The following is a 10,527-nucleotide window of genomic DNA, read 5'->3' on the forward strand; positions in this document are numbered from 1 at the left end:
GTAAAAGATTTTGTAAACTTATCGTAAAACGGAGAAGTTGGCACAGAAATCTCCATATTGATTACTAGAGGTCGACCGATATTGAATTTTACCGATACCGATAGCTAGGTTGGTCCGTACTTGCCGATAACCGATTAATTAACCGATAGTTTTTAAAATGGATACTGGATTAAAAAAAAAAAAACTAAATTAAAACACAACACAACATGTAAAATAGTACTAAACTTTATTACAAAAACCAAACAAAAAAACAGTACTGAATCATGAAAATGTGCTATATGAAATAAATATGAATATATTAATAAATATAGAGGTAAATTAAAGACATGCTTTCAAACTGAAAGAAAAAGTAACACTCCAAATAAATAAAAAAAAAGTTACATACAAAATGAATTATAATAATAATTATATAATTATATAATATTATAATTATATATAATATTAATTATATAAATGTATATTATATGTGTAGTCTCTCACTATATTTGCTTCTATTTTGAAAACTTTTTTCTCTCTCCATAGGCAGAGGTTGACCAAACTGTTTGTGTAATCTGTTAACAACGCTCATTATATACCCGTCTTTTTAGGCAAGAACCAGATAATGAGTGTCACGTCATGAAATGGTTTTAATACGAAGGGAGCTGTATTACGTGATAACAAATTTAATAAAAACATCGTAAGTTAGGCCTATAATAGTAATGATTTCATTTCAAACAACAAATATATTATATAGAGAAGGTGAGCAAAGTATCAACAGAGCTTTTTGAAACTCCGAATCAGTAAAACACTGCGTCGCAAAAAGATTCACTGTTTCGAAGCGCTCCAGTCGGATCCCCCCATCCCCCCGGCAAATCGCACCCTGTGCCTGAAGATAAAAAGAACTGAAATCGAATGCATTCCTGATGGTAACAATCATGACATTAAACATTTGGGTCAGACTTGCGTGTATTTTTGCCACATTATTTTAACCGCTTGATGTACTGCTAATGTTAGCGTCCTCTCAGCCTTGTCGACAAACATACTGCTGTTCTTTCTCCAATGCAGAATCTAATCAACAAATGAATGACTTTATATTGAGATGAAAACATGTAGCCTACTGTAGTGTACTGTATATATACCTTTTCGCTGTCTGTGTTTTAAACGTGCATTTGAAGTGTCAGCGTTGTCCGTGCAACGCGCTCTCTCCAGGCAGCTTGCGCTCTCCTTGCAACTAACAGTATCACGTGTCAAAACAAAAGCATGTGCTTTACAGTGATTTTCGCCTATAGAGGCGGCTCTTGCCATAGATATATATGTTGGCTCTCGCACTGTATAAGGACAACGGACCGTTCTCAGCCGCTTCAGTTCTGACGCAACCCGGAAAAACTATCGGCGTGGATTTTTGCCGATAACCGATAGTTCCGGGAATCAACTATCGGTGCCGATTAATCGGCAAAACCGATACATCGGTCGACCTCTATTGATTACCCCACGACTGCCTGGTCCCTATTATTGGAACTGCAATGCGGATTGAAATTCATGTTGCTGGGACTTGCATTTGGCATACATAAAATTATGACTGTTTTGTGTTGTGTTTGATATTTTCTATTGTAATAAGGTACCGTAAGTTGTTTTAATGAAGGAGTATTAGGAGTAGGATTGCGCAGTATAAAATTAACAGTCTGCTCTGTCGCAACGAAGAATTGCTTAATCTCTGTGTGTTTGTTTAAAGGATGTTTAAACGGGTGACCGGTAAAAGAGAACAGAAATGGGCAGTTCAAATAGCAAAGAGAAAAATCGGGGGCCAGACCCCGCATACGACCTGGAGGGTGCAACAGAGTTTGAGAAGCGAATGAGAAATGAGAATGAGAAAGCATGGCTGGCAAGGGCCTGGAGAGAAGCGTACATGCAGAGATATTGTAGAAACTGAGATAGGAGAAGGTTTCAGAAAGGAATGTGCTAAATGGTGTAAAATGACGGGTGGGCGTCGGCCAGAAAATGGCACGTTTGACCCAGCAATAATACAGCATCAAGGGGTGACAGAAAGTAAGAGGGGATGTTGTGGTAAAAAGGGAGGTTTAGAAAAGTGTGAGAAATGGAAATATGTGGGTACATTACAGGTGATTTATATAATTCCTTGGTAAGACCCCACCTAGAATATTGTGTGCAGGTTTGGTCACCATACCTTAAGAAGGACATTGCTGCCTTAGAAAAGGTGCAACGGAGGGCTAAAAGAATTATTCTTGGTCTTAGAGGAATGTCTTATGAGGAGAGGTTAGCTGAGCTGAATCTGTTTAGCCTTGAGCAAAGGAGACTAAGGGGGGACATGATCCAGGTCTATAAGATTCTAATGGGTCTGGATGCTGTTCAGTCAAATGGTTATTTCAATATTAGTTTAAATACTAGAACTCGTGGCCATAATTGGAAATTAGCGGGAGAACATTTTAAAACAAATTTGAGGAAGCACTTCTTAACACAACGTGTAGTTAGAGTATGGAATAGTCTTCCTGCTAGTGTAGCGGAAGCTAAAACCCTGGGTTCCTTTAAATCAGAGCTAGATGAGATTTTAAGAACTCTGAGCTATTAGTTAAGTTCTCCCCAAACGAGCTTGATGGGCCGATGGCCTCCTCACATTTGTAAATTTCTTATGTTCTTAAGGTAAAAGAGTTAGAGAAAGAAAAGGCGAGTAATAAGGGACTGCGGGACAAAGTGAATAAGGAAACAGCAGAACTGAAGGTTGGAAAAGGCAGAAGCAAAAATCTCTAAGCATGGTGTTGCGCAGTGACACTCCAAGTAAAACAAGGAAGACACAGGAAGAGTCTTTTCTGTGCCCTCTATTGCCGTGCCCCCCCCCCCTGCTTATCACCAAGCAAATGCAGCGGCGCCTGTGGGAGCCTCCGCCTCTCTCCAAGAAGACAGAGAGGAAGAAGCAGAGGAAACAGGAGGAGCTGAGGCCCTGCCATGCAGAAGAAGACAAAGTCAGAGGCTGCAGGAGAGAGAGAGAGAGAGAGAGAGAGAGAGAGAGAGAGCGAGCTCAGTCCCGGCACCCCCAACATGCCAGTACCCCTTAGGGTGACCACCTAATCCATGACAGGAGGGACACTATGAGCTACAACAGGATTTGTAAACTACCATTTCATACATTTCAATTAAAAGGACCAGGATTTCACTTAAGCACTGGGTTCTTGCCGTATGCTGATTGGTCAGTCTCCTATAATCATGCATATGTGTCAGTAATGTTAATGCGAAACACCTGGGTGAGTCTTTCAATCTAGGAACTAACCAAACATTTTAGCAGAGCACAGAACCCTTTCAGCTTTAAAGTAGTTCGTAAAAGCTGAAGTAGCTCATAGTGTCCCTCCTGACATGGATTAGGTGGTCACCCTAGTACCCCTTGGTGGAAATGCCTGACCCAAGGGGCCCTGGTGTTGATGGAGTACAGAGAATGGTGTACGTCCAACGCAACTGGGACCTGGCTGAGGTGAAGGAAGTGGTCAACTCTCTCCCAGATCCACGTGAACTTGGAGGAAATCAGTTCTGGAAAGAAGTAACGAACCTGGATGTCATCTATCAACCAAGTGGCACCGAATGGGTCCAGGTACTGCGTCAGAAACTGAAGGGGGAGTGGTCAGCAGTTCGAGGCGACTTCCTGGGAGGCAGACGAGACGCTGCTGAGTACCAAGCCAAGTGGATCGCCCTGGGAAACAGAATAAAGGAAAAGTACAGAAGGAACCCGGATTGGGGAAAGATCCACAAGGAGAAGCAACTAGAAGGGGAGACTGTCACTCAATGGGAACATCGCCTGGAACAAGCCATGTCAGATTATTCTGGCATTGAAAACCAGGAACAGCGGAAAGCAGCTATGAAGACTCTCTTTGTTGCTGGACTGAAGCCAAAGATCCAACAAATGGTGAAAATCACCTGCATTGAATGCCAGCCTAGCAACCCTAGATGACATGCTGAGAATACCCTGTAAGAGCATGGGGAGAAGCAGAAACAGCAGCTGATGATGGCCCAGCTCCAGTTCTACAATCAAGGTGGTCCACAGAACCGAGACCGAGGCAGAGGAAGATTCAGAGGAATAGGAGTCAGAGGTGGACTGGGGTGAGGCATGAACAGACAAGGGCAAGACGAAGAGCAAGGGTGTTTCCAGTGCGGAAAAGCTGATCACTGGAGGAAAGACTGTCCACTCCGAGGAAGAGGAGGCAGAGGTGGACTGGGGCGAGGCATGAACAGACAAGGGCAAGACGAAGAGCAAGGGTGTTTCCAGTGCGGAAAAGCTGATCACTGGAGGAAAGACTGTCCACTCCGAGGAAGAGGAGGCAGAGGTGGACTGGGGCGAGACATGAACAGACAAGGGCAAGACGAAGAGCAAGGGTGTTTCCAGCAGTGTTGGGGAAAGTTACTTTTAAATGTAATATATTACAATACTGAGTTACTCCCCCCAAAAAGTAACTAATTGCATTACTTGGTTACTTTTTATGGAAAGTAATGCGTTATATTACTTTTGAGTTACTTTTGCGTTACTTATTTCTTACCTGGCTAAAGCTTTATCTTGTTCAGGACTTAGACGTGTTTTTTTTACTGTCAAGGATGGTGCTAAACCGTGTCTTGATAGCCTGCAAGAGAAATTTTGAATTTTAGGTTACACAGCTTATAAACTAATAGACATGCATTCATACTAGATTAATTGAAATTATGTCAGGAAAAACGTAAGTAGATTAAAACTTAATAACAAATACATAAACATATTCACTTGAATGCACTGACACTATTGTATGAGAATTAAACATTAAACTGAGCTGGATGATGACATCACTGTTTTCTCCAGAGCTGCCTTATATGCCAGATCTAATTTTAAAATTGATTAACTACAGTTACTGAACCAAATTAAATAAACACTGAACTGATTTCAACCCTATAACTGTTAACTATTTTCTATTTTCTGCCAGAACTGAATTACATTTGTATTACTGAATCATTATTTCCCTCTTATCACTCTAAAGTTCCTTTTAAAATCTAAATTGTATAAAGCGCTATAACTACAATAATGATAATAATAATAATAATAATAATTATTATTATTATTATTTAACAGACTTACCTGAACTATGAGGTCTGGGAGGTCGGCCATCATATTGGAGAGACCCTCTTTCAGTGCCAAGATTTTGGCCATCAGGATTTCAAGGGTAGGTTGAAAGGTGCCGTTGAAACAGTCATCTTCACCTTGAAGTATATCCAATGCCATACAGACAGGTTTCAGAACCTTGCAGTATTCTTTTAGGAACTGATATTCTCTCTCTGTAATGCATCTGATGTCCAGGCGAGTGCAAAGTTGATTGAGGTATTCTAATGGGATGTCTGTGACTCTGCTAAGCGCATCATGAAACGAGTTCCACCTTGTAGTTGCAGGGACCAGCAACTTTCTTTTGCTGAATTCCACCAGAATCTCTGATGCCACAGTTGATCGACTAACTTTTGACCACAAGGCTGAACACTTTCCAGTTGCACTCCTGTACAGGGCTGGACTGGGACCAAAAAATAGCCCTGGCATTTTTTGGTCATGGCGGCCCACTACGATTATTTATACGATATGCAAAAGCACATGACATACTAGAGGATATATGTGATATATGTGAACGTTGTGTGATTTCAAAAATTAAAATAAAGTGCAGCAGCTTACAAGGAAGAGAGTAACCATATTAAAAAAAATTGATATGCTCTTTCACAACTCAGGAATTCATCTTGGGAGAGATGGCCACAGTGTCACAATTCCCACCTTGAAGTGAAAGTGGATGTCAAAGAAACATAAACATATTCTTATAATGCGTCCATGCATTCGGGTATAGCCCATTCAAGTGTCATGTAGCCTAACTTTTTATACAATTTAGACAGCACAGAATCATTAACCTACTTCAACGCATTTATTTATACAACCACATATTTCTCACATTTTGACATCAGTGATGCAGTGGAGATACAGTCTGTTTATTTCTTGACGCCAACCCTCCTCATTAATCCGGGCTTGGGACCGGCACCTAGCTGAGCTGGCTTGCTCCCTTAAATGGCTGGGTGAGGCTAAACTATATACATATTTACAAAGACTACAATACAACATCCCGAAATATGTAGTCTAACAAAACGCAGTTTAAAGAATGTAGCCTACCTGGCGAAATTGCAAACAAACAAATTAAAATGTCCACGGCATATAATCGGGCCATATCCAACAAAAAGCAGTTTTTAAGAACGTAGGCTGCATAGCGAAATTGAATTACTTTCTGGACCAACATACGCAACAGTCGTCAGACGGATGAGGACGTTAGGCAGCCTTTAGATCCTACCCATCATGCATTGCAGTTTTTTGCAAATCCCTGAAATGGAAAACCATTAAATACAAAAGGAACAGCTTAGTTTGACTTCAAAACATTACTATAAATTATATTCTAAGTTTGTTGTAGGGATTTTACAGGTTTTTCTTTTTTAAATTAAAAATGAAACCATACACCCACCATAATAAGAATGTATAACAAAAATGAGAGATATATAAAATTGCAAGTCATTGCTAGAATTTAGATATTGAAATTTATCTTCTGAAAGCTCGGAAGGAGTTACTTCCGTATAATTTTTCATGTATTTAGTATGTGGGAGCGGCCCCTACGATCCAGCGGAGGGTCCCGGGCCGGCCCAAAAATGTGCGTCGGCCCACCGGGCATTTGCCCGGTACGGCAGATGGCCAGTCCAGCCCTGCTCCTGTACAAGGCTTTGCAATCTGCCTTCGCCGTCAAAAATTTAACGACGTCATTCGTGCATATAAAGGTTAGGGGTGTGGGATGCACAACGGTGATGTGGAGGGAGAATATACCTTTCGCTGGTCTCACTGTCATCCCGTAAGACGTCGTGCAAGTCCGTAAAGATGACCTCGCCTTCATTATTTTCTGCTTCATCATCATTATCATCAGCTTGAAACATTCTGAATGCTTTAACAAAGTTCGTGCCACTGTCCGTGACAGTGACAGTTATCTTACCACAAAGAGCAAATGAGCTGTGAATTTGCTCTATCTCCGCTGCGATGGCATCATATGTGTGTCTCCCACGAAATCGTCTGCAGGCGATTGCAGCTTTTCGGCGATGCAAACTAGCAGGGTCGATCCAGTGTACAGTAATGCCCAGAAAACTTTTATTCTGAGCAGTCCATAGATCTGCAGTGGTGGAGACATATTCTAGGTCGGCAAAAGTTTTCTTTAGTTCGGTCTCCATTTCCATAAATGCATTGTCCAAAAAGTTTGTAAAGGTTTTGCGATCAGGCAGCACGCCCCTCGTCATTTTGCCTGTCACTGAGATTTTGCTGATGATATTACGAAATGTAGGTGCCTCCACAGTGGACATTGGCTGCATCTCCTCAACAATAAAAGCAGCAACCAATTTGTTGAGTTCAGTCGAAGTTTTACCTTACCTGGTGGTGAACTGAAATCAAGTTTCTGTTGTTTAGCTTGAGGCTGGGTGCAGGTATCATTCGGCTCTCTCTCGTGCAACTTGTTGTGCTGTGCTTTGCATGCAGATGTTTTTTTTAATTTGAAGTGGTGTTTTTTGCAGTTGACAAGAATTTTTCACCGACACATAATCTACACTTAACGACAACCCCCTTCTCCTTTTCTTCGACTAGTTCAAAATAATGAGAATACTTCCACTGCAGAAATGTACAACTGTGGCCTGTCATCTCCCTAACTGTGTTCCCGCTCATGCACTGAGTGCGTGATTCTACGTGACTACGTTCGTTTTAATTAAATATTTTTTTAAGCAAATTAATTAAAATAAAAAAGTAACTTGCGCTACTTTTTTAAAAAAAGTAACTCAAATATTAATGTGTAAATTTATAAAGTAATGCGTTATATTACTCGTTACTTAAGAAAAGTAATATTATTACGTAATGCGCGTTACTTGTAACGCGTTACCCCCAACACTGGTTTCCAGTGCGGAAAATCTGATCATTGGAGGAAAGACTGTCCACTCTGAGGAAGAGGAGGCAGAGGCCAGCGGAACAACAGGATCCCGTGGGATCAGGATCAGCCCCATCCTCCTTCCTGGGGAGCTGATCAGCAGAATGCCTGAAGGTGCGAGGGGGAGGGCCAGAGAAGAGGGTCAATTCCTCGCTCTAACCCGGTGTGCGAAGACTGACCCAATGATGTGTGTCTCTGTGGCTGGGAGGCGACTGGCTTTCCTAGTGGACATAGGGGCAACCAGATCTGCCATCAGATCAACAGACATACTGGGGGCCCCCACAAGTAACAACATGGCTATGGTTGTGGGTTCATCAGACCTGCAACAAACTCTGCGTGAAACACTCCCGCTTCCAGTCGCCTTGCAGGATGGACGAAAAGTCACACACACATTTCTCCTTAATGACGCCTGTACTGTCAACCTGATGGGAAGAGACCTGATGTGCAAGTTGGGATGCAGCATAACGCTGGATGAAGAAGGTGTGGAAATCACCTCGCCCACATTAGGCCTCTTTCTCGTCCTGTGTGAGCAGCCAGCTGAAAGGGCTCCAGCATCCATCACCTGGACATTACGAGATGACACCATTGGAAGAGACCTGGTTCCCCCAGGACAACAACCTGCACCACGATTCCACTGCACGGCTGCCTACATGGACAATCCCGGAGCACCTACTTCACCCTGTGCAGTTTGCTTATAGATCTCACAGGGGGGTGGAGGACACCACAGTCACCCTGCTTCATTTACTTTGTAAACATTTGGATAAAAATGGCTCTCATGCCAGACTTTTATTTGTTGACTTTTCCTCTGCTCTGCTTTCAGTTATTGTTAGTCTGCTCTAAGATAGTGAAGCTGGTCATGGTCCCTTCATCAGCGACTTTGTCGAGTGGTGTGAGGTATCCCACCTTCAGCTAAACGTGTCTGAGACAAAGGATATGCTCATTGACTTCACGAAAAATCCATCTGCAAAACAAAGGACTTTAATCAAAGGTCAAACTGTAGATTGTGTACAATCCTACAAATACTTGGGAACGATTATAGACTCAAAACTCACGTTTGGATTGAACTGTGAAGCTGTGTGTAAAAAGGGGCACCAGCGCCTGTTCTATCTGAGGAAACTGAGCCGCTTCCACATTGATAGATCCATCATGAGCCTGTTTTATTAGGCTTTTACTGAATCAGTTTTATCGTTTGGGTTAGCGGCTTGGTTTGGGAATCTTTCAGTGAAAAATAAAGACTCACTCAGTCAAATAATTAAGTGGTCTGGCAGGCTGATTGGTGAACCACAGGCAAACTTGGAGACTCTGTACGTGAGACAAATACAGCACATAACCAGCTCAGTATCACTTGACATTTTTCATCCATTACATACTGAGTTTCAGCTTCTTCCATCTGGTCGCAGGTTCATAATTCCCAGGTGCAGGACAAAACGTTACAAGAGCAGTTTTATTCCGACAGCCATTACACTGAGGAATAAGTTATAAGTTATAGCTATTTATATTGTTAGGATGTTATTATTTTATTATTATTATTTGTTACTGATAATAGTGTTTTTACTGTTTATTGTTAGGGATGGATCCCGTATTCTGGTATAATGAGTGATGTGTGATATGTGTTTTTTGTTTCTCCTACTTGGGTTTGTGTGTAGACTCTATACTGCAAACCTTTGGGTACTAATAAAGTAACTTATTATTATTATTTTTATTATGCTTGAAGTGCACTTTGCATTCTGGGAGATACCCGGTATCGACCCTATTCTAAGCTCTACTTAGACAGTTTAACAAACAGTCTAGCAGCAACACCGTCCTCCACCTCCCTGCTCACTGGGCCTCTTTGGTGTCTCTTCATCTCCACATAAAGGAAGATCATCGCCGGCTAAGAATCACGCAACGCCACCCATGTTTTTAATGTGATATTGATATTTTTTTATTTGCTGGGGACCAAGTAGAGATGCAACGGAATCTCCTGTCACCTGTCCTCTGCGGAATTCTGTCCACACGGAGGGGGGTGTAAATGAGCCTGACCGCAGACCTGTTTGTGAAGCCCCCACTCACGTACCAGTGCCACTTTCCAGTTTCTAACACCATACCTGTTTGTGAAGCCCCCACTCACGTACCAGTGCTGCTTTCCAGTTTCTAACACCATACCTGTTTGTGAAGCCCCCACTCACGTACCAGTGCTGCTTTCCAGTTTCTAACACCATTCCTGTTTGTGAAGCCCCCACTCACGTACCAGTGCTGCTTTCCAGTTTCTAACACCATACCTGTTTGTGAAGCCCCCACTCACGTACCAGTGCTGCTTTCCAGTTTCTAACACCATGCCTGTTTGTGAAGCCCCCACTCACGTACCAGTGCTGCTTTCCAGTTTCTAACACCATGCCTGTTTGTGAAGCCCCCACTCACGTACCAGTGCTGCTTTCCAGTTTCTAACACCATGCCTGTTTGTGAAGCCCCCACTCACGTACCAGTGCTGCTTTCCAGTTTCTAACACCATTCCTGTTTGTGAAGCCCCCACTCACGTACCAGTGCTGCTTTCCAGTTTCTAACACCATAC

The 10,527-nt window shown here is 42.3% G+C and overlaps 1 long non-coding RNA gene across 1 annotated transcript; it reads right to left on the bottom strand.

Annotated features, from left to right (window-relative positions):
* Window positions 1–3,080: 3,080 nt before the first annotated feature.
* LOC140588663 (uncharacterized) lies at window positions 3,081–6,289 on the bottom strand. Its single transcript, XR_011989812.1, has 4 exons — window positions 6,146–6,289; window positions 5,084–5,205; window positions 4,518–4,598; window positions 3,081–3,676 (listed from the first exon to the last, which is right to left on the bottom strand). It is a non-coding gene; the product is annotated as an uncharacterized lncRNA (long non-coding RNA).
* Window positions 6,290–10,527: the final 4,238 nt, after the last annotated feature.

Source organism: Paramormyrops kingsleyae, chromosome 4 (assembly GCF_048594095.1).
Source record: "Paramormyrops kingsleyae isolate MSU_618 chromosome 4, PKINGS_0.4, whole genome shotgun sequence".
Taxonomy (NCBI): Eukaryota; Metazoa; Chordata; class Actinopteri; order Osteoglossiformes; family Mormyridae; genus Paramormyrops; species Paramormyrops kingsleyae.